The sequence below is a fragment of the Sceloporus occidentalis genome, unplaced genomic scaffold, assembly GCF_023333645.1.
Source record: "Sceloporus occidentalis isolate IW3139 unplaced genomic scaffold, rSceOcc1.0.p SCAF_1, whole genome shotgun sequence".
Lineage (NCBI taxonomy): Eukaryota > Metazoa > Chordata > Lepidosauria > Squamata > Phrynosomatidae > Sceloporus > Sceloporus occidentalis.
This window is the reverse complement of record NW_028316981.1, coordinates 97,682,650-97,705,864: the sequence shown is the minus strand read 5'-3', so window position 1 is coordinate 97,705,864 and position 23,215 is coordinate 97,682,650.

The window sequence follows — 23,215 nt, the reverse complement described above, 5'->3', positions numbered from 1 at the left end:
CCAAAAAGGGTGAATTGCCTATTCTAACTAGTTGCAAATTGAAAATTGATCCCTGGATTCACCATAGTGTGTGTGCATTGGGTGGCAGTCATTTATTATCCTGCCCACATTTTTGGTTTTAAAGAATTCTCCAGGTGTGACAAACCTCAAACAGCACAATCACAGAGTAACTTCATGTTTTTCTTAAGTAATACTTCAAAAGATTCATACATGCATACATGAAGACCATTACTGTATAGTGTATCTTACCTCCCCTAAACTATACTAATTCCAGAGTCTGACCAAGTTTCTCAAGACAAAACCTTATTTTGCTCAGGTAAAAATAGCTCTAAGCAGATTTCTGTGATCGTTCTACCATTCCCTAAACCCCCAAGGCCTAATTTAACAGAAATATATTGGAAAAGATGAAAACACTTGGGGCCACTACAAGCTTGTGCCATGTCCTCTAGTGTAATTAGCGCAGTAAAGCCAATAGATCTTATAGTACATACCAGCTTATACATCAAGGGGCAAATCAAGGGGGAGTTGGAGCATTTTCTGCTTGTCAGCTGTGTTTTCCTAAAGTACAGCAGCAACTGTCCTTAGGAAGGGCTACTGCCCAATTTACTGGCCCTTTCAGGCTGGAAATGTGCTATTCTTCACCATTTTACCACCACAGCCCTAGACCCACATCTCACTTTATCTGTTTTATTTCTTGAACTTTTAAATGTCTAGACTGCATCTGTGTTGCTCCCATTTCTATCTGATTTCCATTTGTGCTCCTTCAGCTAATTAAGGCTGCAGTCCTCTGCATCACTTACATGGGGGAAACACCATTAAGTTAACTGGGTTTTTCCTCCAGAGTGGTTGTGTATAGGATTGTCCTGTAAGGTTGAAATACTAAGCATACACATGAGGGTGTAAGTCCTATTGAACTCAGTGGGAACAGACTTTTGAATAAACATGTTTAGTACTAGTCTGAGTGTGCTCCAGCAGCTTGCACGGAGTGTCATTTTTCCTACTGGCTGGGGCTAGCCCACTCTTTCATATACGTTGGACCAAATCATTGCTTTCCTGTTGCCTGTGCTCATTAAAAATAAATCTTCACACAGCATGTAGATACAAGTTAGCAGTGCCTGGAGTTGAATTTTAATGGTATTTGACGGCTGTAGAATGTTCAACAGCTTCCCTGATGTTGGAGTGTTACTTTGCAACCCAGGAACAATTCCATAGGCAATCTCCAGAGATCTTTGGGAAAGGAACAGTGAAATGGATGTGGTTTTCATCTCTAATTCTCAGAACTTCTAAGCACTTATGGGGTAGGGTGGAATATTTCTTGAATCTGCCTCAGTTTAAAAACAACGGCTTCATACAGTCTTCTTTGCTGCTCCCTTGTTATCTTCAAAAAATTAATAGTTTTCAATCTTCTTCATTGTGGGGAACTTTTATTCCTCTGCTGTCAGAGATGCAGGCTAGCAAGGACATCTCTCTCTCTCTCTCTATTTTTTTTTAAAAAGGTGGTGCTTTAAGCCTGCCTGTGTTTTTGATTTCTGCCTTAGATAGAGTTGTCTTTGGACAGGCAGATTCTCCAGCTTATCTACAGTAGCATTTACACAGACTGGTAGAGATAAAATTGATTCACCATACCTGAAACTGTATGCATGTTTACCTGGGGGTTTACCCCATTAAAATCAATATGATTTATTTCTGAATTAGCATACAGAGGAATCAGATGGCTATAACAATTCGAAAGAAAAAAAATCTTTTTTTAAAGGACAAGCTAAAAACTGGAGCCAGCATGATTTTTTTAATTTATTTATTTATCCTGTTTTTTCCCCAGGACTGCATGATGTTGTGGTTTGAGTGCTGGAAAGGATCTTGGGAGATCAGGGTTACAATGCTTGCTCATCCATGGAAACCCATTGAATGACCTCTCTCAGTTTACAAGGAATCATAGAATCTTAAAGCTGAAAGGGACCACAAAGGCCATCTAATCCAACCTTCTGCCATTCAAGCAGGCACAACTAAAGCACCCCTAAAAGATGACCATTCAACCTCTGTTTAAGGACCTCTAAAGGTGGAGAGCCCACCACCCTCCAAGGCAGTATGTTCCATAGCTGAACAGTGGAACCTGTTCTTCACAGCTGAAGAAATAATGTTTAGGTGGACTCTCTTGCCTTGTAATTTGAATCCATTGGTTTGTGCTGTAGTCTTTGTAACAGCAGAAAACAAGCTAGCAACATCTTTTACATGATATCCCTTCAGATATTTAAAGACAGCTATTGTGTCACCTTTCAACAGGGTGACCAGATCTCCTAACTGCAAAGGAGGACAGGGCTACATTATGGATACCATTGACTGCCAAAAAGCAAATACATGAATGACCCCCTGCGACCTATCCCATCATCCCTTGACTGCTCCTTCACCCCAGTGAAGGATGACAGCTAAGGAGGGGGCAGGGAAGGAGGAGAGCATCTAGAGCCCCATTGAGCATGCACAAGCATGCCGATTCGAATTGTTAAACCCTCCGGTGTGGTAATACAATGTGGACTCACCACGCTTTGCTTGAATCCACATCACGTGACTTGCCTGGAATGAACTGACTCCGCTTCCCCCTCGATTCAGAAGGGCAATGGAAAGGCAACCAGGTGTGGTAAAACATCACATTTTAATGTGAATTCGCATTGCTAGACAGGAGTGACTCCGGATCTGGTGTGAAAAAACATCACGATTTGCATTGCTAGAACAGGAGTGACTGCGGATCTGAGTTGCAAACCCCCCACATGTGATAAGGCTCACTGTGTCTAATTTTTCTAGCACAGACCACTACTGCAAATAGCTAGACTAGCATTAATGGCAGGAGAATACACTCTCAGTCAGATTCTGTAGCTGCGGGGCCAAGAGCTCAGTCACACTGAACAATCTGCCAGAACTGGAATAGATTTTTTCATCATCCATTCCTGCTGAACATATCACTTCAGGTATAAAAGAATGGAGAGTATGTTTTCAAGCTGTTGGCAATCTGAGCGACACTGGCTGCATGGAACAGTATGGCGTCACCCTCCTGGGTTCCCCTACTCTTACCTCCTTTTTCTCTCCTAGGGATGTGCCCTGCCCTTTTCAAACGAGATGTTGTTCAGCCCTGAAAAGGCGCTGTCATTTTTGACATGTATTCAAGATAATATGTACATTTTGGATGGTTAGTTTGCCTCCAGTTACTTTTGCTGACTTGAGTCTATCATATCACATTTACCATGAGCATAGAACACACACAAGGAAAAAAACTTTTTAAAAGATAAGGGTATAATTAACATCAGAAGCCTGTAGAAACAATCATATGCCCCAGAGATTTCCTGTCATTCTTCCCCCCCCCCCCCATTACACTTTAAAAGCAGTATATTTTATTGGCTGTTAATGGAAATTAATATTCTGGTCTTTCATCTCATTATTTATATGTCTGTTAGAATGACAGTTCTGAGTTGATAACGAAGCAGTTGTAAAATAAGACACGTAAGACTGCTAAAGTGATTATTATCTATTTATCTGCACGTATTTCTTTTTCTCTTAGGAATTTCTGGTGATTTCACCAACCTGCAAGTAGATGAATGTTTTGTAGGCCAGAGATGTCAACAAAAGAGTGGCATCTTTATTTTAAAAAATGTAGTTTAAGATTTTTCAATTTGGGTAAGAAAATGAATCATACAGGGGAAAACCTTAATGTGACATTAAGGCTGAAAATGCCTATTTAAATTTATATGAGAATAAAATCCCATTTGAAACTGCAGGACTCACTTCTGAGCCTGATGAAGTTTTTCACATTTACCTGAGAGCAGAGCTTGTGAAGAGACCGAAAAAGACACCAGATCCCATCTGGTGGGATGTTAAGCAAGGTGAGACCTGTTAGTATTAGGATGAAAGACTGGCAATGAATACCAGGGGCTATAGGTGTTTTAAAGGAAGGAACAGACAAAACCACCTCTGAGTATTCCTTGCCTAAGAAAACCCTATGAAATTCATGAGGTTGCCATAAGTCAACAAGCAACTTGGAGGCACACACATGCGCGCACACACACACAAAGCCTATGAAAATTAGTTATTTGCACTTCTGCCCCCAGACTTCCTTCAGCCACCAAGTCCAGTGGGTTTCAGACAGTGGGTTTCAGACAATAGTCTTTCTCAACTTACTAAATTCTGCTGTATTTTTATTGTATTTTTTAACCAAGGGACTTATGCCTGGAAAAGAAAACTGCATTCTGTATCAAGAAGAGCAAAACAGAGGCCTAGATTGTCACCAAGGACCAGGTGAAGCATGTTCTAAGTTCAGGGCAAAACCTTTATATATGACATGTAATGAGGTCTGTCATCTCTTACTGTATCTCTCACCTCAGATAATGCTTCCTATGTGTACTGCTTGCAAAATTACAAATGTTGACTGAAGATGGGTGCTTCCAGTTAATCAACTTAGCAGCTCCATCTTAATTCTGATAAGCCACAAAGCACAAATTTTCCCCGTGTATAGATTTTCATGAACAAACCCAGGAACTGAGCATAGAAAATAGAGCCTGTGGCTGAGATAATAATAATAATAATAATAATAATAATAATAATAATAATAATAATAAACGTTTTATTTATATTTCCCGCTTCTCCCAAGATCGAAGCGGGATTCCAACAGAATATAAAACAGAGAACAATATAAGCACTTACAATTTACAATTTAAAATATAATCACCATAATATAATAATAATTTGTTAAAACAATCTATACAAACATTATCAATCTAACAACATACGATATCAATCATAACATATTTTGGGCTTGAGTTAATTTCTGTAATGTATACTTTATAACAAATTGGAAGGGTATGCCAATTGAAAAAGGTCGGTTTTTAGCATCTTAAAAACTTCTAATGTAGGGATACACTGTATCTCCTCTGGGAGATTATTCCAATATGAAGGGGCCATAACCGAAAAAGATCTTTGATGGGTAGATTGTAATCTTACTCTGGGGAACTCTAGTAAAAGCTTCCCTGTAGTTCTAAGAGTGTGGGGCGGATTGTGTAGGGAGAGGCATTCCTTCAGGTAACTTGGGCCCAAGCCATGTAGGGCTTTAAAGGTAATAACCAACACTTTGTATTGGGCCCGGAAGCTAATTGGCAGCCAGTGGAGAGATTTTAATACCGGCGTTATGTGATCTTGCCTTGAAGATCCGGCGACCAGTCTGGCTGCAGCATTTTGGACTAACTGAAGCTTCCGGACTTGGTACAAAGGTACATGTAGAGCGCATTACAGAAATCCAAACGAGAGGTTACCAATGCATGTACTACTGTTTCAAGGTCCTTTTGGTCCAGACAGGGACGTAGCTGGCGTATCAGCCGAAGCTGATACCAAGCACTCTTGGCCATCGCGTCCACCTGGGATGATAACTGTAGAGATGAGTCCAAGAGTACTCCCAAGCTACGGACTTTGTCCTTAGGGGAAGTGTGACCCCGTCCAGGACTGGATGACAAATTTCTCTGTTTGGACTTGGGGTACCTATCATGAGTACCTCTGTTTTCTCTGGATTCAGTTTGAGTTTGTTTTCCCTCATCCAGCCCATTACTGACCCCAGGCAGGCATCCAGAGGAGAGATGCCTTCCTTAGTCACTGTATCAGTCGGAGACATGGAGAGATAGATCTGGGTGTCATCAGCGTACTGATAACACCGAGCTCCATGTTTCTGGATGATCTGTCCCAGTGGCTTCATGTAAATGTTAAATAGCATGGGGGACAGGATGGCGCCCTGAAGGACGCCCGATGTCAGCTCCCTTTTACGGGAACAACTGTCCCCCAGCCTCACCATCTGGAACCGACCCGAGAAGTGCTTTTAACTCAAAAAAGACTCGGTTGCTTATAAATTATGTGGGCTCCTCCAGCTCCACATCACCTCCATCTGCACTGCACCCAGACTCCATAGACAAAGGAGGAGAGCTAGTACACCATTTTCTCTCTCTCCTTCCCTTTTTGTCAGAATGATGCTTGCTTCATAGTATTTCCTTGCCCTTTTTTTTTCTTCAGGGAAACCACCAGCTTCTCTCTGCTTCTTGATCTCTTAGGGGCTGTATAGACCAGCATTTGGTGCCAGCCTGTATGTATGGCAAGGGCTGAGCGTCTGCACGCTGTGAGCCTTTACCGCACTGCCTGACCACTATTATGGCACACATCTGTCCATATGGCACGTGCCATGATGATGCACATCATGCGCAGCGCCGAAATGGCACTGTGTGGAAGGGGCATTGTGATGCTGCGCTGCAGCATTTATGAAACTGCTTGAAGCAGTTTCTTTTTGCTCCCTAGTGGGAGCAGATTAATACTTTTATGTGTGGCTGGTGCGGCACTGATCCAGGGCAAAGAGGGGCAGCATCCCCCCCATCTGCAGAGCCCCTTACACTGTTTTTATTTCTATGTAGTTCTAGGGAGGAGAGGCAACATGGTGTAGTGGTTTAAGTGCTGGACTATGACTCTGGAGATCAGGGTTAGATTCCCACTTGAGTATACGTAAAAACCCACTGGGTGCCCTCAGGCAAGTCACACTCTCTTAGCCTCAGAGGATGGCACTGACAAACCCCTTCTGAGAAAACACTATGATAGGGTTGCCATAAGCAAAAAAAAAAATGAGTTGGAGACAGACAACAAATTGCAGGCAGGCAGGCAGGCAGGCAGCTAGCTTGTGAATACTACTTTTCACTCACAAACCTTGCCAGTTCTTTTCCTCCTTGGTTTTTCCTCTCTGTTTTAACCTACTCACATTTGACAGACACACACAGCCAAGCTCCTCTCCATTGTTTTAAAAGACTCTTCTTTCCATTTACACCCCCAAAACTGTCTCTTATCCTTGCTATCCCAATGTTCTCTGTGCTACTCAGCTATAACCTCCCTGCCCTATACTTTGCTCACATGGCTATGCTTTCACCAGTCTTTCTCTCTCTGCTAGATCCTTCTAAAGCCATTTTTCACACCTGCAAAAAGCATTTCCCGCGTTCAAAGCACCACTTTGCTCTCATCAAATCCTGCTTAAACATCTTCCAGGATGCTTCTACACTGTAGAAATGACTGACACCACTTTAAGAGCTGTAGTTCCATCCTATGGAATCATGGGATTTGTAGTTTTACAAGTTCTTTAACCTCTGCCACAGAGTGCTGGTGCCACACAGAACTAAAAATCCCAGGAGTCTGTAGGATGGAACCATGGCAGTTAAAGTGGTGTCAAACAGCATTATTTCTTCTTATGCCACCTCCCAATGCTCTCACATAGTTCACAGATGAAAACCAGGACATGTGAGGCCAGACAACATTGGAATGTGGTCAAAAAAATAAATATTATTAATGAGGAAAACCCAACAAGCTAGCAGAGGGTGCAGCAGTTTTCTTTTGTCTGGGTCTACTGGGAAGGGCAAGATTCCACCCCTTCCTGTCCACCACATTAATTTTTAGTACACACTCCTTTTGAACTTTGAACTCCGTTTGTCACAGTTGAAGTAAGCTTAGAACACAAGGGAAATTGGGAGGTGAAGAGAGAAACAGGGGCATTTTAAAAGCAGCAGAACATCTGGTGAGACTGAGGGGATTAAGGGCAGTTGGAGCATATGCTTTTATGGCACTTCTGAGAGAGAAGTGAATGTGTAAACAGTATCTTTTGTTTGGCTGTACCCCAGATTTTGAAAGTTATAAATGCAGTGCTTGCCTGAGAGATAGTGGAGAGCTTTGCGTGGTAAAGCAGACAAGTAGTGGATGTCCTGCCACTACGCAGATGGGTTTTAAAATCCTTAGCAGCAGCATGTCCAGATGATAAAAGCTGTCCAGGGGTATTGGAAAGGTGATTTTGTGTTTGGTAGATCCTGCTAGATAGTTTATGCTTTAGCTTGGGAGGTTGAAGATATAGAGGTGGCTGGGAACAGATTGTGGAAGAAACCTTCCTGTCAGCTACTTGCTTGTACTGTCATCATATGTATTAGGATGGGAGATGGGTTTTTTGTTTGCTTCTGCTTTATAGAAACCCACCAAGAATCTGTTTTTCAGTTGCTTTATAAGTGGGTGAAAGGGTACACCAAAACCGAGGAGACTTGATATTCAGTCACAGGTATCTGCAATGCTGGCCCTGGCATGATCTGGGTAGGATTTGTTGTTTAGGGGGCCGGTTCTGCCACCTACTGTGAGGGGATGCTGGAATGCATCAGCTAAAGGGCTGTGATGCTTTCCTGTGTTGTAGTCTTGCCTTGATTTACCACCAGTGAGCTTATGTATAGCAGTGATGGGTATCAGTTTTGGGTGTTTTTGGGAGGCCTGGAATTGCAGCCAGTTCCAGTTTAGAACAAGAAAAATATTAGGCAAGTGCTAGAAGGACCCCTTGTCTTACTTGGGATAACTTCCTATGTTCTTAGGAGAAGGTGTGGCTGAAATAACTTTAAGAAACATTGCGGCTTCTGCTCCTCCTGAATTTTTGCTGCCCAAGCAACTGTCCTGGAAGTCCTCCAAGTGGTTTGGAAATGCAGTCTTCTGTGATTACATTCTGTTAACCAAAATTGCTATCATTCATTTCCTGTATTCAGTGGTTATGCAATATTTCTGTGTGTTGCTGGAGAGGTGCTGGAGGAAGTGAGCATTGTTATAGTTAGTGGGGGAAACAAAAGCATCTGAACTGCAGACTTCTGGGGTGTGGGGAATAAACATGCACTTTAAAAATCGCCTCCTACATTTCTGGGAAAAGTGAAGTTTTCATACCAAAGTGCTGAATACCATTACTATAATAGACAGTTTCCCCCCTCCCCCCCCAAAAAAAAACTATAATTGGAATAATGTTGGCAGAAATGTAAAGGCCAATAGACAGGAGTATACCAACAAACACTATCCCCACCTAGAGATGTTCTGGTGTTATAACTGACTGCCGTGTTTTAAAAATGGTGATGCACTTATAACTCAGCAACAAGTAGGATAGCCACTGATGATGACAATATTTAGCCATTAGTCTCTAAAACACCTTATATATGCTATTTTATAATTGTTGCAACAAATCTATAGAGCAGGCCAAGACTATTCCCTCCTGGTCCTGGTCCTGGTCCTGGTCCCCTTCCTCCTCCCTCAGTGCAAGCAATTGTAGATGGTGGCTCCCACAAATCAGGGACAGCGAATCTGCTCTGGATCTTAGGACAAATTTTAAAGGGACTATCCTAAGTCCTGAATCTATGTTGGGGACAGGTTTCACCATCTAGGATTGTTTTTCCAAAGGTCAGACTAGAGTGGATTCCCACTACACTAACATGGGTACCACCGCTTACCACTGGATCCAAGGTGATGGTGTTGAGAGTGAAGCTTGAAAAGTGGAATAAGAGCAGGATGACAATGTCTGTGGCAATTCCTTATCACACAAATGCTGTGCCTTCCAGTAGCTGCTTTATCTTCCATCCATTCCTGGAGCGCTCCTTTTCAATGAGGGGTAAAATCTATCAATACTTCCCAATCATGCTGCTTTTCCACTGTTCAGTGGGTGCAATAAGTTCCTTCTGAAGCTGTTCTGACATGCAGGCAGTCATGTGGTGCGAGTGGGCATGATTATGCTCTTCTCATCCTCTCCTTCCTTCTGCTCGCTATTCCCAATGGGCTGTTTTTCTTTTTTTCCCCATTTTATTTCATTTATTTCTTAATGAATTGCCATGATCATGCAATTATGCTAAAAATAACTAATTAAAAACAAATACAGAATGAAAGACATGTTGGGAAAGGCATAGGGCAGGAAGACAGGGTTGTGGAGGCCAGCATGCAGAAGACAGAGGCTGGAACAGAAGCAACACCATTCATGATTTGGAAAAGCTGTGCAATAATGACTGTCACCAACCAATTATGTTTGCATTTCCTGGAGTAATGCATTTGTGGTGCATTATGAGCTGGGTATGATAAAGTCCTGAGAATAAATGGCTTATGTAAGGATACCCATAGAGCAATTCTATACAGTGGATCCTTGTTATCTACTGGAGTTTGGTTCCCGAACCTCCTGTGGATAACAAAATCCATGGATGTTCAAGTCCCATTGAACACAATGGCATAGCAAAATGGTGTCCCTTATATAAAATGGGGGGGAAATCAAGGAATTTATACTTTTTTCAATATTTTCAAACTGTGGATGCTTGAACCTGTGGATAAAACATATGTGGATAAGGAGGGCTGACTGTATATGTGAACTTTCAGAAGCAAGTCCTGTAGTGTCTATTGGGCTGTACTCCAAGTCAGTGTAGCAACTTTATAATACTGTACAACCGCATATTGTATAGTAAGTGAAATGAGTATTAAAACTATTAATTAAACAAGATATCCATCCTATAAAACATAATATAAATGTAGACAATATAACCAGACAGAACACATCAATGATTCAGCAGTTATTTAAGATCCTAAAATATATAAACATAATATAATTTAAAAAGGGAGAAAAACCCAAATATTAGTGTCTAATAATTTTAATTTTAACAACAACAACAATTTTAAGAATCTTAGCAGAAAAAAGAAACTTTGCAAAAATTTCTGTTACATGTTGATTAGCACCTGTTAATATGTAAATCAAGTATCAGTCAGAAGATCTTCCAAGGAATTTATCAAAGTGTGGTATAACCAGTCTTATTTGGTCATCTCTGTAAAAATAACAGAAGAAAAATACATGAGATATTCTAGTCATCCAGCCGCATATGGGCAATTTTTTTGTACAGAATTCCCTGGAAGCAACCATCCAGCACATAAGAAGGAATAACACTGAGTCAAACTTTGGTAAAGATTTATGATTAATTATATTTGGTAAAGATTTAGGGACAGTCGGATTTTCAAGATAGGTTGAGGGCAGGGAAACGTCTAATTAAAAATATTAATTGTAAGCCGCTCTGATAGCCTTTAGGGCTGAAGGGCGGGGTATAAATACCATAAATAAATAAGTAAATAAAATAAATATTAGTATTAGTATTAAATGACAGGCCTAGATTAATCAGAGGACAGGTGGTACAAGAAGCAGATAAAGAATATTAAGTATCTGTATCTTTGATCTGGTGAGAAAGGGAAAAAAATTGCCTTAGGAAAGTCTTGGGTAGGAAAAAAGTTATCAGGCAAACCTCTTCTCTGTAATTTATCTCTGATAACCTTAGACCATTGGCTAATGTAATTGTCTTTCTGAAGAAGATACAGTAGGCCCTCCATATCCATGGATTCTGCATCCATGGCTTCAACTATCCATGGCTTGAAAATATTTTTTACAAAATATTCCAAAAAGCAGACCTTGATTTTCCCATTTTATATAAGGGATATCATTTTACTATGCCACTGTATATAATAGGACTTGAGCGTCCATGGATTTTTGTATCCACATGGAAGCAAGTCTCAGTGGATACAAAGGCCCATTGTGCATATAAACCTGATTCAGGTCTCACATAAAAAAGTTTTGGCCAGCATCCTAGTGTCCAACACCAACCAGTATATTCCACTGATGAAACACCAGCTTCAAGTTGCAAAACTGCTGATAGCACACACTTTGGCACACAGGGGAAAAATAAATAAAAATATTTGTTCCAGGGTCAGAGGGAAGCCCAGAATCAAAACTGGAACACTAAACAGTAGTTGCTTTTTGGCCTTTTGACAAAAATCGACTGTAGTGATCTGGAGGAAAAGCGGTATACAAATAATAATAATAATAATAATAATAATAATAATTATTATTATTATTATTATTATTAGTGTCAGTTCTTATCAGTTTAATATTGTATAGTATATACTATTATATTCAGTGCAAGATGCATCAAATCCAGTGAGATTTACTTCCAAGTAGACCCATCAGAGTGCATTGTTAGGTTGGAATCCTACATACACTTAGTGGAGGGCAAATCCCATTGAATTCTCAGTGACATACTTTTGATTATACTATATACTAATACAAAAGTTGCCAGGAAGTCAGTTGTCAGCATGGTCTGCTGCTGTTAATAACAACAGCAGCAGCATGCATATGTGTGTATATGTGCCTTAAAACTGACTCCTTGGTGACTTTATAGTATAATCTAAAGTACATTGGGCCTTTGGTATCCACTGGGGTTTGGTTCCAAGACCTCTGTAAATACCAAAATCCTTGGATGCTCACGTCCCATTATATACAATGACTTATTAAAATGGTGTTCCTTATACAGTGGACCCTTGTTATATGCTGGGGTTTGGTTCCAAGATCCCCCGTGTGGATAAAAAAATCCATGGATGCTCAAGTCCCATTAAATATAATGACATAGCAAAATAGTGTCCCTTATAAAAAATAGAAAATCAAGGTTTGATATTTGAAATTTATACTTTTTTTGAACATTTTCAAACTGTGGATGCTTGAATCCATGTATAAAAAATCTGTGTATAAGAAGGGCTGACTGTATAAAATGGCAAAATAAAGGTTTGCTTTTTGGAATGTATATATTTTAAAAATATTTTCAAACTGTGAATGCATGAATCCATGGATAAAACATCCGTGGATATGGAGGACTGACTCTATAGCCATCAGAATTCAATGGAATTACTCTCTACTAAGTGTGCTTGGGATTTCAATGTAACAGTGCAATCTTACATGTGTCTACAAAGAAGGAATTCTCAGTGGAAGCATATTCTGTAAGCATTATATATCAATTCAAAAATGACCAGGAGTGACCTCCAAGATCCCAGGGGCCACAAAAATGGCCTAAAGTGATCTGTTCTGCCTTCCAGAAGCCTCAGGGGGCTTTAAAAAGCTATTTTGCCCCTCCAAGAGCCTATTTTAGGCCTGAAATAGCATTTCTTTCCAGACCAGAAATAACAAGGTCACTTTTAGTGTTGAAAAGAAAGATGCAAAATAGGAACTGAACCATTGGCATCTGTGGTCCCCTGGATAATACAACCTCTTTAAATAATATCACTGAAAAATGAAACTAATATAACTTTGTTTCAGTATGATATCAATTTGCAGTATTGTCTTTCCTCATGAAGAATCACCTCTGTGGTGTCCACAATAAAACCAGCTGAAGTTTGGGAGAAACTCATTTTGATGAACATACAATTGTTGACAATATTGACTTTGGAACCAAACAAGATATATCTAAGTTTTGAATGTGTAACACAGATATTGGGGGTGGACCATACAGACAAGAGGAAGAGAAAAACAACTAATACTATTTGCACTTTTTTTTGTATTAAGAATTTACCTGTATAATTCTTGAAATAGGTTTGATGCCTTTTTGTGTTGATACAAAAACAACAACAATGACAATTCCTAACTACAGGCACACAGTCTAATAAGAATGATACATGAGGTGGGGGAGTGAAAAGGAAAACAAAGACTGTAGCAGCGACTTCTCTCTGGTTGATGGCATCTGGTTGGTTCCCTTATCATCAAATGCCTCTTAGAAGGCATGCTTAGAAAGCCTAGTTTAGTAATCCTACATGCTTAACATTAATCTGTTTTTGTTGTCCACCTTAAGATATTACTGTCTTATGAAGACCTTATCATAAAACTATTGCAGAGTTTTCTTGGCAAGATTTGTTCATAAGAGGTTTACCATTGCCTTCCTCTGAGGCTGAGAAGTGTAACTTGCCCAAAGTCAACCAGTGGGTTTCCATGGGTGAACAGAAACTCAAATCCCGGTCTCCCAGAGTGCTAATTGAACACTTAAACCACTAAAGTATGTTGATCCAAAGTTTTGTGACCATGAGCAAAACCTATATATAATTTTACAACATATTTAAATTGCCTCTAACATTTAAAAATAAATGAGCATATAAAAATATTTTAGATAAAACTATATGGTCTTTGCTACCAAAGTTCAGTCATAACTGAGAAAACAGTCCTGGAGCTAAGCTCTGGCAGTTGGCTCAGACCTCCTGAAAGCAAGGCAAGCTGTGTAAACCGAGAGGTTTATTCAGTGCAGGCATTTAAACCGTCTCCTTTGATGAACAGAGAGAATGGTTTAGCAAGTGGCAACGTATTGTCGTATGTGTGTAACTAGACAAATCTCAGCCAGGAATCACATGGAGCTGATGACTATGAATCAATGCCTCTGTGTGGAGGATGGATATGTACAAAATGCTTTAATCGCACAAATCAGGCTGGCTGCTTCCTAACCTACATATAGAGGTACCATATATGCAGCCCTCACTTGGCTGTGAACTGCCATCTTTTCCTAACCATGGCCACCTAAACACACACACATAAATAGTTTCTGTATACCCAGAACTTAGAAACATTACTTTTAAAATGGCAGTTCCCATAATCCCAGCAGCCAGCATTTTTTAAATTCATTTATTTAGAGTACTTCTACCCTGCTCTTCTGCCACAAAGACTCCCACAGCGGCTTACAAACTGTTAATTAGACAATAGAATAGCCAGGGGATATTGGGAGATGTAGGCAAAAAAGGAAACAGATCCCATATGATCTTGGAAGCTAAGCAGGGTCAGCTCTGGTTAGTACTTTGAAGGAAGACAAGCAACAAATGCCAGGGGCTGTGTAGGCTTTATGTCAGAGGAAGGAACTGGCAAAAAAAACCTTCATTACCTAAGAAAACCCTATGAAATTCACGAGGTCACTATAAGATAACAGTGCTATATTAACTCTCCAGAGAGCCAGCATGGTTTGAGCATTAGACTACAATTCCAGAGACCAGGGTTCAATTTCCCACTTGGCCATGGAAACCCAGTGGGTTACTTTGGGCAAGTCATACACTCTCAGCCCCAGAAAGCACCATGATAGCTTCAACTTAGGGTCACAATAAGTCAGAAACAACATGAAAGCACACAACAACATGCACCTTCACACAACTACTTTGTCAGATGGTTATATGATACGATCTGAAAATGGCAGAAATGCAAGTATATCACTGTGTACTACTCATAAAAATAGTGATTATTGTTTGATGGGAAAATCAATTTTAATGTTTATGGAAGAGATTGTTTCTGGTGATGTAAATTAATATATTCCAAGGGTATATTTGAAATACTGTACTGAGAGTTTGAAATCAGTTTTACAGCTCACATTGTCATTATTTCTAAGATGACCTCTTAGTTTTCTGAAGGGCTGGTTCTGCATTTTAAGGTAACCAATACCAGTGAAGGAGTATTGCAGGATGAATGCAGTTTGTCCACTGGGGGGTGTTGGAATCTATTAGTAGATATGCTTTTTTAAAAGAAAAAACCCAAAACAGTTATGTGTAACTAAGCATTAGCAAAGCCCTCTAATCCCTTTGTTCCCTGTATGAATTCCTATGTATTGCACAAGTTGCCCATTTCAATCTAAGACTGGGAGATCCAGGAGGCAAAGGATAGCTCTGTTAACAAAACCTTTGACAAAGAAGCTACTTTTCACAAAGTTTTTTTTATGCCTGCTTATTCCTCCTCTATCCTCCTGGTCCACTATCTAGCTAGACTTTTTTTTAAAGCCTCAATATTGAGAGGACAAAGAAGGAGGACTGGACAAACAGAATTTTCAGTGTCTGATTGCAGCAGTGTTAACTATAGTAATCAATGGGACGCACTAAAACAAATGACAGTACTTGTCCATAGGAAAACCATACTTGCCCATAGGGAAACATTGGGGAATGCTTGCCTATAAAGATAAATGGGGAAATACTTGCCCAGAGGGAAACCTAGGAGAATATGTGCTCATGGAGATACATGAGAGAACATTTGCCCACAGGAAAACATTGAATGACACTTGGCCTTAGGGAAACATTGAGGAAAATTTGTTCATAGGGAAACCTAGGAGAATATTTGCTCATAGGGATTCATAGGTGAATATATGTGTGTCATACATGCATTGAGACTCCTCCACCTGTCTACACAACCATTTGAGTCTCTGTTTGGAACAGGCATCATTTCAGAGTAAGCTGCCAATGGAAGCTCTAACTTTCATTTGTCTGCCTAACAACTGAAATGTAGAGCTTTGGTACTTCTCACATAACCCCCCTTCTTCTTCTTCTTTTTTTTTCTGCTCCAGTTTGCTCACTCCAGATTATTTGATCTCTGGGACTGGCAGGCAACCTCAAAGGCTGTTTAGAGAGCTGGTTACCTACTAGTCCCACACCAAGTAGCTCAGTGACTCTATTCATGCACCAGAAGGCCCTCCAACTAGAAACCATATGAGAGCACACAAGACTGCAGGTAAGAAAAAGAAATGGAAACCAAGGAAGAAACAGCAAATGAACCAAAATCAGACTTCCCAAACTAATCTCCAGTCACATAGCCTTTATCGCCCTCCCTTGTGTCTTCTTCCAACACTCGCCTATAACATGTCCAGACTGTTGCTTCTGTTCACTGGCTCTGGTTACAGGGACAGATCCCTTGCTTTTTGTCATATCCGAATAGGCATTAAAATGTAATGTTGTTGGAAACTTAACACGTGTGTAGGTGGAGCATCTAATAGCATAACATTCAAGCCTGTTCCCCTCACCCCCCCTCACCATTCCACACAGCATCCAGCTATGAACTGAGCTGTTTTCCTTTCTCACTGCCTGAGGCCATGTCACTGGCCTTGTAAATGGCAGGTAGGAGTCACAGGCCTGATTGGAATGACCAGCTATGCTGTACTTTTTTTTAAAAAAAACACCATCTTCAGCCTCCATCAGCTAAGCAACGTTTGTGTGTCCAGCATTCTGTGCAGTCCACCCTTTGCTTTGCCCTCATTTATTTCACGATGTGCAGGAAGGCAAGGCGACGGGAGCAATCTCCATTCTTGTTAGGAGGAATTGTGTACCTCATTCTCTGTGCATTGTGCTGTGAATGAACAGGGAAAGACGTGTTTGGAATCAGCAAAGAGCCTCTCCTATTCACTGGGAAGATTGTGCTGGCTGTAGCCCATGAGAAGAGAGAAGAATGAAAAACAATTGCTGAAAAAGAGAATCAGTTGGATGTCTCCCCAAATTTCTGCTGAGGCAATGACAATTTGGATGTTGTTTCCAGCCTTGCTTCAACCTAGCTGCTAACCTTTGTGCTGCATGCAGGATTGCTGTTACCAGCACTTTCCCGACTACGTCAGTTTTTCATCTCCACACTCGCTAATGGCCAAAGCAGCCCCAATAACATAGTTACTTATTTTCCCAATATAATTATTTCTGAGCACTACCACAATTGCTGCTTTTCCCAGGGGGACGGGCGCTCTACTGTGCAGCTTTGATAGCGCCATCCTTAGCATTCCTCTACATCTTCCCTTCAGGTGGCAAAATCATGTGGCAGCACCTCACTGTGACATGTTTTCAAGCTCCAGTGACATCCCACCCCTTCCTCTTGGCTCGGATGCTGGCTCTGTAATTAAGCAGGAGGAGGCAACGAACATTAACTTGTACACCCCTAATGATGCTACTTTCTGCCTTGACTGAAGACTTGAAAGTATCTGAGCCATAATGAACAAAGCCTCACAATGCCACTGAGAGCAAAAGACAATGGGGAATTTGGAACCTGTTTACCTGAACTCCTTTTGAGCAGTTAAGAGCAAAACCATGCCAATGCACAACAAAGGCAACCAGAGGGCCACTAATATAGATTCCAGAGTGCATGCAGTTCACCCCTCTCCAGAAATATGGAAAGCATTGCCTGTGGTTCTAGCCAATGTTAACGATTTAGAAGGGAAAATTTTAAAAGATCCACCATTTAGTTAAGTTCAGCAGGGTGGGACCATGTCCTCCCCCCACCCCACATGCCTATCTTAACGATGGCGCGGTACAGACTGCCCCAAAGGGGTGGGCCTGTGGCACCCCTTTTCGCTCTGGGTTGGGGGCTGGGCAGCTTCACTGGCAGCCCTATGGCCCCAATCCAGAGTTTTTCCGAACCATGGAGAAGTGGCAAAATGCTGCTTCTCTGTGGTGTGGAAAAGGAGTGTCCTTGGGGCTTCATGCCCCTGGACACCCTGGGAGCTAGAGCCATAGGAGAAAGGGCCCACATGGCCTCTTTCTCCCCAGCATTGTTCCTGCAGCCGTTTGGTTGCTGTGGGAATGATGCATGCACCCAAAAGGAGCTCCATTTCAGAGCTCCTTCCTGTGCCGCAGCCAGGCTGACATAAGAGACCTGGGGTGGCGCAGAGATGGCATGCAAGTGCCACGCCGTTTGGATGCAGCACATGTGTGACATCATCATGGTGGCCCCTGTGTGGATGGGAGGTCGCCATTATTACGCTGCTGCCACATATTGGGGTTGCAGGGCGTGCAGTCGCTCTGCCCCGTGCAACCCTAGTATGTGGCCAGGCCGGTACAAAGTGCCAGTCTGGACCACACCTATAATCATTATGTCTGGGGTGATTCAGCAGAAACCAATGATCTTCACAGAGAAATAGCAGGATAGTTACCTAGACATGATTGTGGTGGGAATGCAATGAACATATTAGCATGGGGCAGGTCAACTGAGGAAGCTAGATTCAGCCAAGTCAAAAGTAGCCTAAGTGGACTAGCAAAATTAGAACTAGATATTTCTCTACATTGGCCAATTCTGTCAAAACATTATATTTCTAAACTTTCATTCATTCTTTCTGAAAGTGTTCCACATACCTGAACTGGGACCCAAATAGAGAGGATCTCGTTTTCTTGGCCCCTGCACTTGTTACATGACATGATATAACATTGCTGGTTTGATCAGCAGCGCCTTTGCTGAACAATAATCCTATCCAGGTCATTGGATCCATTCATCTCATTCAGGTAAAGAGGGAGCAGACTATTTATGTTCAGGTGGAAATGTATAGCCAAAGCAGATATCTGGCCATTCATGGTGTTTTGAGGGGAAATGATGAGCTGGGGAAGAGCAGCCATAATAGGTCAGATGGGCAGCATACAGGGTCTGGGTTTTTTTTTGGCCTCTGCACTTGTTCCATGACTGTTGGTTTGATCAGCAGAGACTTTGCTGGATGCTAATTCTATCCAGCTCATTGGCTCCATTAATCTCATTCAGTGGTTTCAAGCAATGGAGGTACACACAACAGTATCTCCACTTTTCCTGTCCTCTTCTGCACAGCACCTGCCAATTACCAGATGCTCCTACCCAGGTGTTCAGAAGAGAATCTAAAGGATTTGAGATTTAAGTTTTGCCCAGAGGGTTGTTGTTGTTGGGGTGGGGGTAGAGGGTTGGTTGGTCTTGTTTTGCTTGTGTTTGTTCTAAGCAAGTATATTTTGCTATCTCTGCAGTGCAGTAATCTTTAGTGTCATACTGTTCCTGGTGTGAATATTTTATTTTATTTTCAATATTAGGAATATACAAACAGGATAATTCTGATTTTAGTTAATTCTGTTTGCAATCACCATGATCCCTCCCCCTTTTGAGGGTCGCACAAAATCTTAGAGCTGAAAGGGACTGCAAGTGCCATGTAATCCCACCCCTTACCACATAGGAGAATACAACTACAACACTCCTAAAAGGTGCCCATCTAAGCTGTCTGCGTAAGACCTCCAAAGATGGAGTCTATTCTAATGCTGAAGAGCTCTTACAGTAAAGAAGATTTTTCCTAACATTTAAATGCAAATTCTTTTTTTGTAATTTGAATGCATTGCTACATGTTCTAGTTTCTGGAGCAGCAGAACATGATATTTTGGTGTAGAAGATGGGAAATCTTGGGGGCACACTCATTGGTCTGATAGGATATGCTACTAGATTTAAAAATTTCTGCCTTATATTCTGGGTCAGTCTTGCTTACCCTGCAAACCGACCACATGAGCAACACTAGAACTCCTGTGATACCCATCTAGCATGGCAAGTGTCTGGGACAATGGGATTTGCAGTATGGCATCCATAGAGGGTGCTACATTTGAGGATGCTGTTTTAACTTCTTCTGTAGGTGGACCAAGAAGAATTGGATATGCAGAGGTCTTAGTAGACCAGAAGCTAAAGATGAGTGAGAAGCTAAAACAGTGTGAAGTGGTTGTTGTTGTTGATATTATTATTATTAAACTTTATTTATATAGCATTGTAAATTTACACAGCACTGTACATACAATATATTTAATTAGACGGTTCCCTGCCCTCAGGCTTACAATCTAAAAAGACACGACACAAAAGGAGAAGGGAATGGTGGTGGGAAAGGGGATCAGGTCCAGCAGTTCTTCTCTCCCTCTGAGGCCTGGACCAAGGCAGATGGACTGGGGGGAGGGCTCTGCTTCTCAGTTGAGGCCAGGCCCTGCCTTTTCACTCCCGCCCAGGCCGGATGATGACAGATGGCATGGAGGGAGGGCTCTTCTTCTTCTTCAGGCTAGGCCTGATGGAGTTGGGTCTGCCTTTTCATTCCCCCCAGGCTGGATGACTAGCCTTTCTCTCCCTCTGGATGATGGTGGATGTAGGGAGGGCTCTTCTTCTTTCAGACAAGGCCTGATAGAGCTGGCTTGCCCTTCTCTCCCTCTGAATGATGGTGGATGATGAATGGATGATGGTGGTGGTGGTGGTGGCCAAAAAAGGCTGATGCTGGTCTAGGTTACATCAGCAGAAAACTCATGTTGAGTTGAGACTGTCTCCCAGCTGGTGGGAATTTAGCTTTCAGGATTCAAATCTATGGCGTGTTACAGACCACCCCTTTGGGGCAGCCTGTAGGCGCTCCTTTCCCCGGTGTATCGGGGCCTCAGCTGCCACAACGGCAGCCTCCGAGGCCCCGATCCGCTGCTTTCTGGGCCACGAGGAAGGGGCAAAAGGCCGCTTCTCCGTGGCCTGGAAAGGGGTGTCCTTGGGGCTTTAAGCCCCGAGGACACCTGATGGCAGCGAGGAGGAGGAGAAAGGGGCCGCTTGGCCCCTTTCTCCTCTGTGTCGCTGGGCGCAGCCATCTAAAGGCTGTGGCCAGCGACGCAAACCTGGAAGGAGTTCCGAAATGGAGCTCCTTCCGGGGCCACAGAAAGGGCGCACTAAGCGCCCTTGCACGGCCCCACTACGTAACAACCGCACTGCCTCGTTTAGAGGCAACACGGTCATGACGTAGTCATGGCGGCAGCAGTGTGGAACAACCGCCGCCATTTTGTACGTGCTGAGCACGTATTAGGGTTGGGGGGTGCGGAAGCGCCGCCACTTCCTAACCCTAGTACGTGCTCAGCACGTACTTTAAGGCCCGACTGTAATGGGCCTATGTTTGAGGTACAGGAGTCATTCATCAGCAGGCTCATGGAAAAGGTAAAATGCATGAAGTCCATATAAGCAAATCATTTGGAAATGTTCATTTCCCCCAGGGTGTGAATAGTCAGCAAATTTTTGAGAGAGGGATATGGGTGTGTGGGAGACATGTTACATACAATGTATTCTCTTTCTTTCTCTCCATGTATATATTGTTATTACATGAGCATTCCCTTCCCTTGGAGGAACAAAATGCTTATACAGTACATGCCCACAACCCACTAAAACAAACACTATCCCCATTATTCAATTAAAACAGTCTCATACTAGGCATGATCTTGAACAATGGTGTCTATATAAGGCAACATACTCTTAGTTACCTTGTGAATTATTATCTAAGTGCTACTCTTTGAAGGAAATTACTGGCAAAGGTGGGTTATTTGAAAGCAGGAAGAGTTAGTTCTTTATGCCAAACTGTAGTCTTTTTTTCTTTTATATCTGTTTGGTAGTTGTCCAATAAACTAACTTCTCTGGGTGTCTTACAATTAAGCAATTTGAAACAACTTAAAAAGACAAAAACTCCATACTGTCCAATCAGATATGATGACACAATACTAGCAGCCAATAAAACCAACTAAACTGTAACTTTATATTAGCCATTTTCCTATAAGTTGATCACAAAGAAAGTTAAAACTACTGAAAAAGGCAAAACATACCTGCTCCCCCAAAAGCAGAGATATATTAATATCTGTGTTTCCCATAATGGTTATATTAAAGTAGTGTTTTGATACCTTGTTAGGACTGCAGGCTTTTTTCTGATTCTGTTTTCCCTATGTCTTTATAGCAACCTGACATACATCAGTCAAGTGAATATAGTTTCTGTAATATCTCTGTAAAGATGAATCCTGGCTGAAAGTCCTTATGATAACCAGACCCTGTAAACTATGCAGAGGAGTGGGGAGAGATAAAAGGGGCCATCTGAAATGGTGGGTTTCAGAGGGTGCAGGTGTCTCTATCTTTCCTGAATTTACAAAGTCACCACCAGCAGCTCACACAGTAGCACACACCACTTTGTACAGTGAATAACCACAGAGGAAGGCAGATAATTTTTCTCACAGTGAAGACTGCTATGGGCATCTCTTGTTGTTGTTATTGTGTGCCTTGAAGTCTTTTCCAACTTACTGTGATCCTAAGGTGAACCTATCATGGGGTTTTCCTGGCAGGATTTGTTCAGAGGAGGTTTGTCATTGCTTTCCCCTGAGGCTGAGAGCATGTGGCCTATCCAACGTCACCCTGTAGGTTCATGGCTAAGTTGGGATTCGAACCCTTGTCTCCAGAGTCGTAGTCCAGCACTCAAATCACTATCCCACACTGCTTCTAGTCTAGTCATGACCAAAATGGGCCTGTGGAGAGTTTGGGAAAGTTATACTACAGAGACCACAATTCCAAGTATCTCCCAGCCAGTCCTGGAACCTTTAAGGTAGCCCCTTTCACATTGCACAGCTATGGCACAGTGGTCCCATTGTAACTACCACAGCTACATTCTACAGACTCCTAAAAAAACTGAGGCACTAGAGGGATGCCCGTGACTCAGTGGTTAAGATGCTGACTCTGACAATTGCAAGATCGGCAGTTCAAGGCCCAAGTGCTGCATGACGGATTGAGCTCCCATCACTAGTCCCAGCTTCTGCCAACCTAACAGTTCAAAGGCATGTAAAAGTGCATGTAGAGAAGTAGGTACCACTTGAGTAGGAAGATAATGGAGTAACAGTGGGAAAATAATGGAGTAACAGAGATGAGCACCATCCTCTATAGTTGGCCACAACTAGGCAGCCTTGTAAAAGGGGAAACCTTGTCAAAGGGGAATGTAGATAAATAGGTATCACTTTGATGATCACATGATCACAGAGTCATCTTTGACAACACTGGCTATTTGGCTTAGTAATCGAGATGAGCACCCACTCCTACACTAGAACACAACTAGACAACCTTGTCAAAGAGGAAATCTTTTCCTTTTAGAGCTCTCAGGCAAGGAATACTAAATGCCCCTCCCTAAATGGCAAATTCCAGGCTTCAGTAGGATGGAGCCATGACAGTTAAAGTGATATCAAAATACTGTAATTGTGTGGCACGAAAGAGACTTAACATACCTATTATGGCATA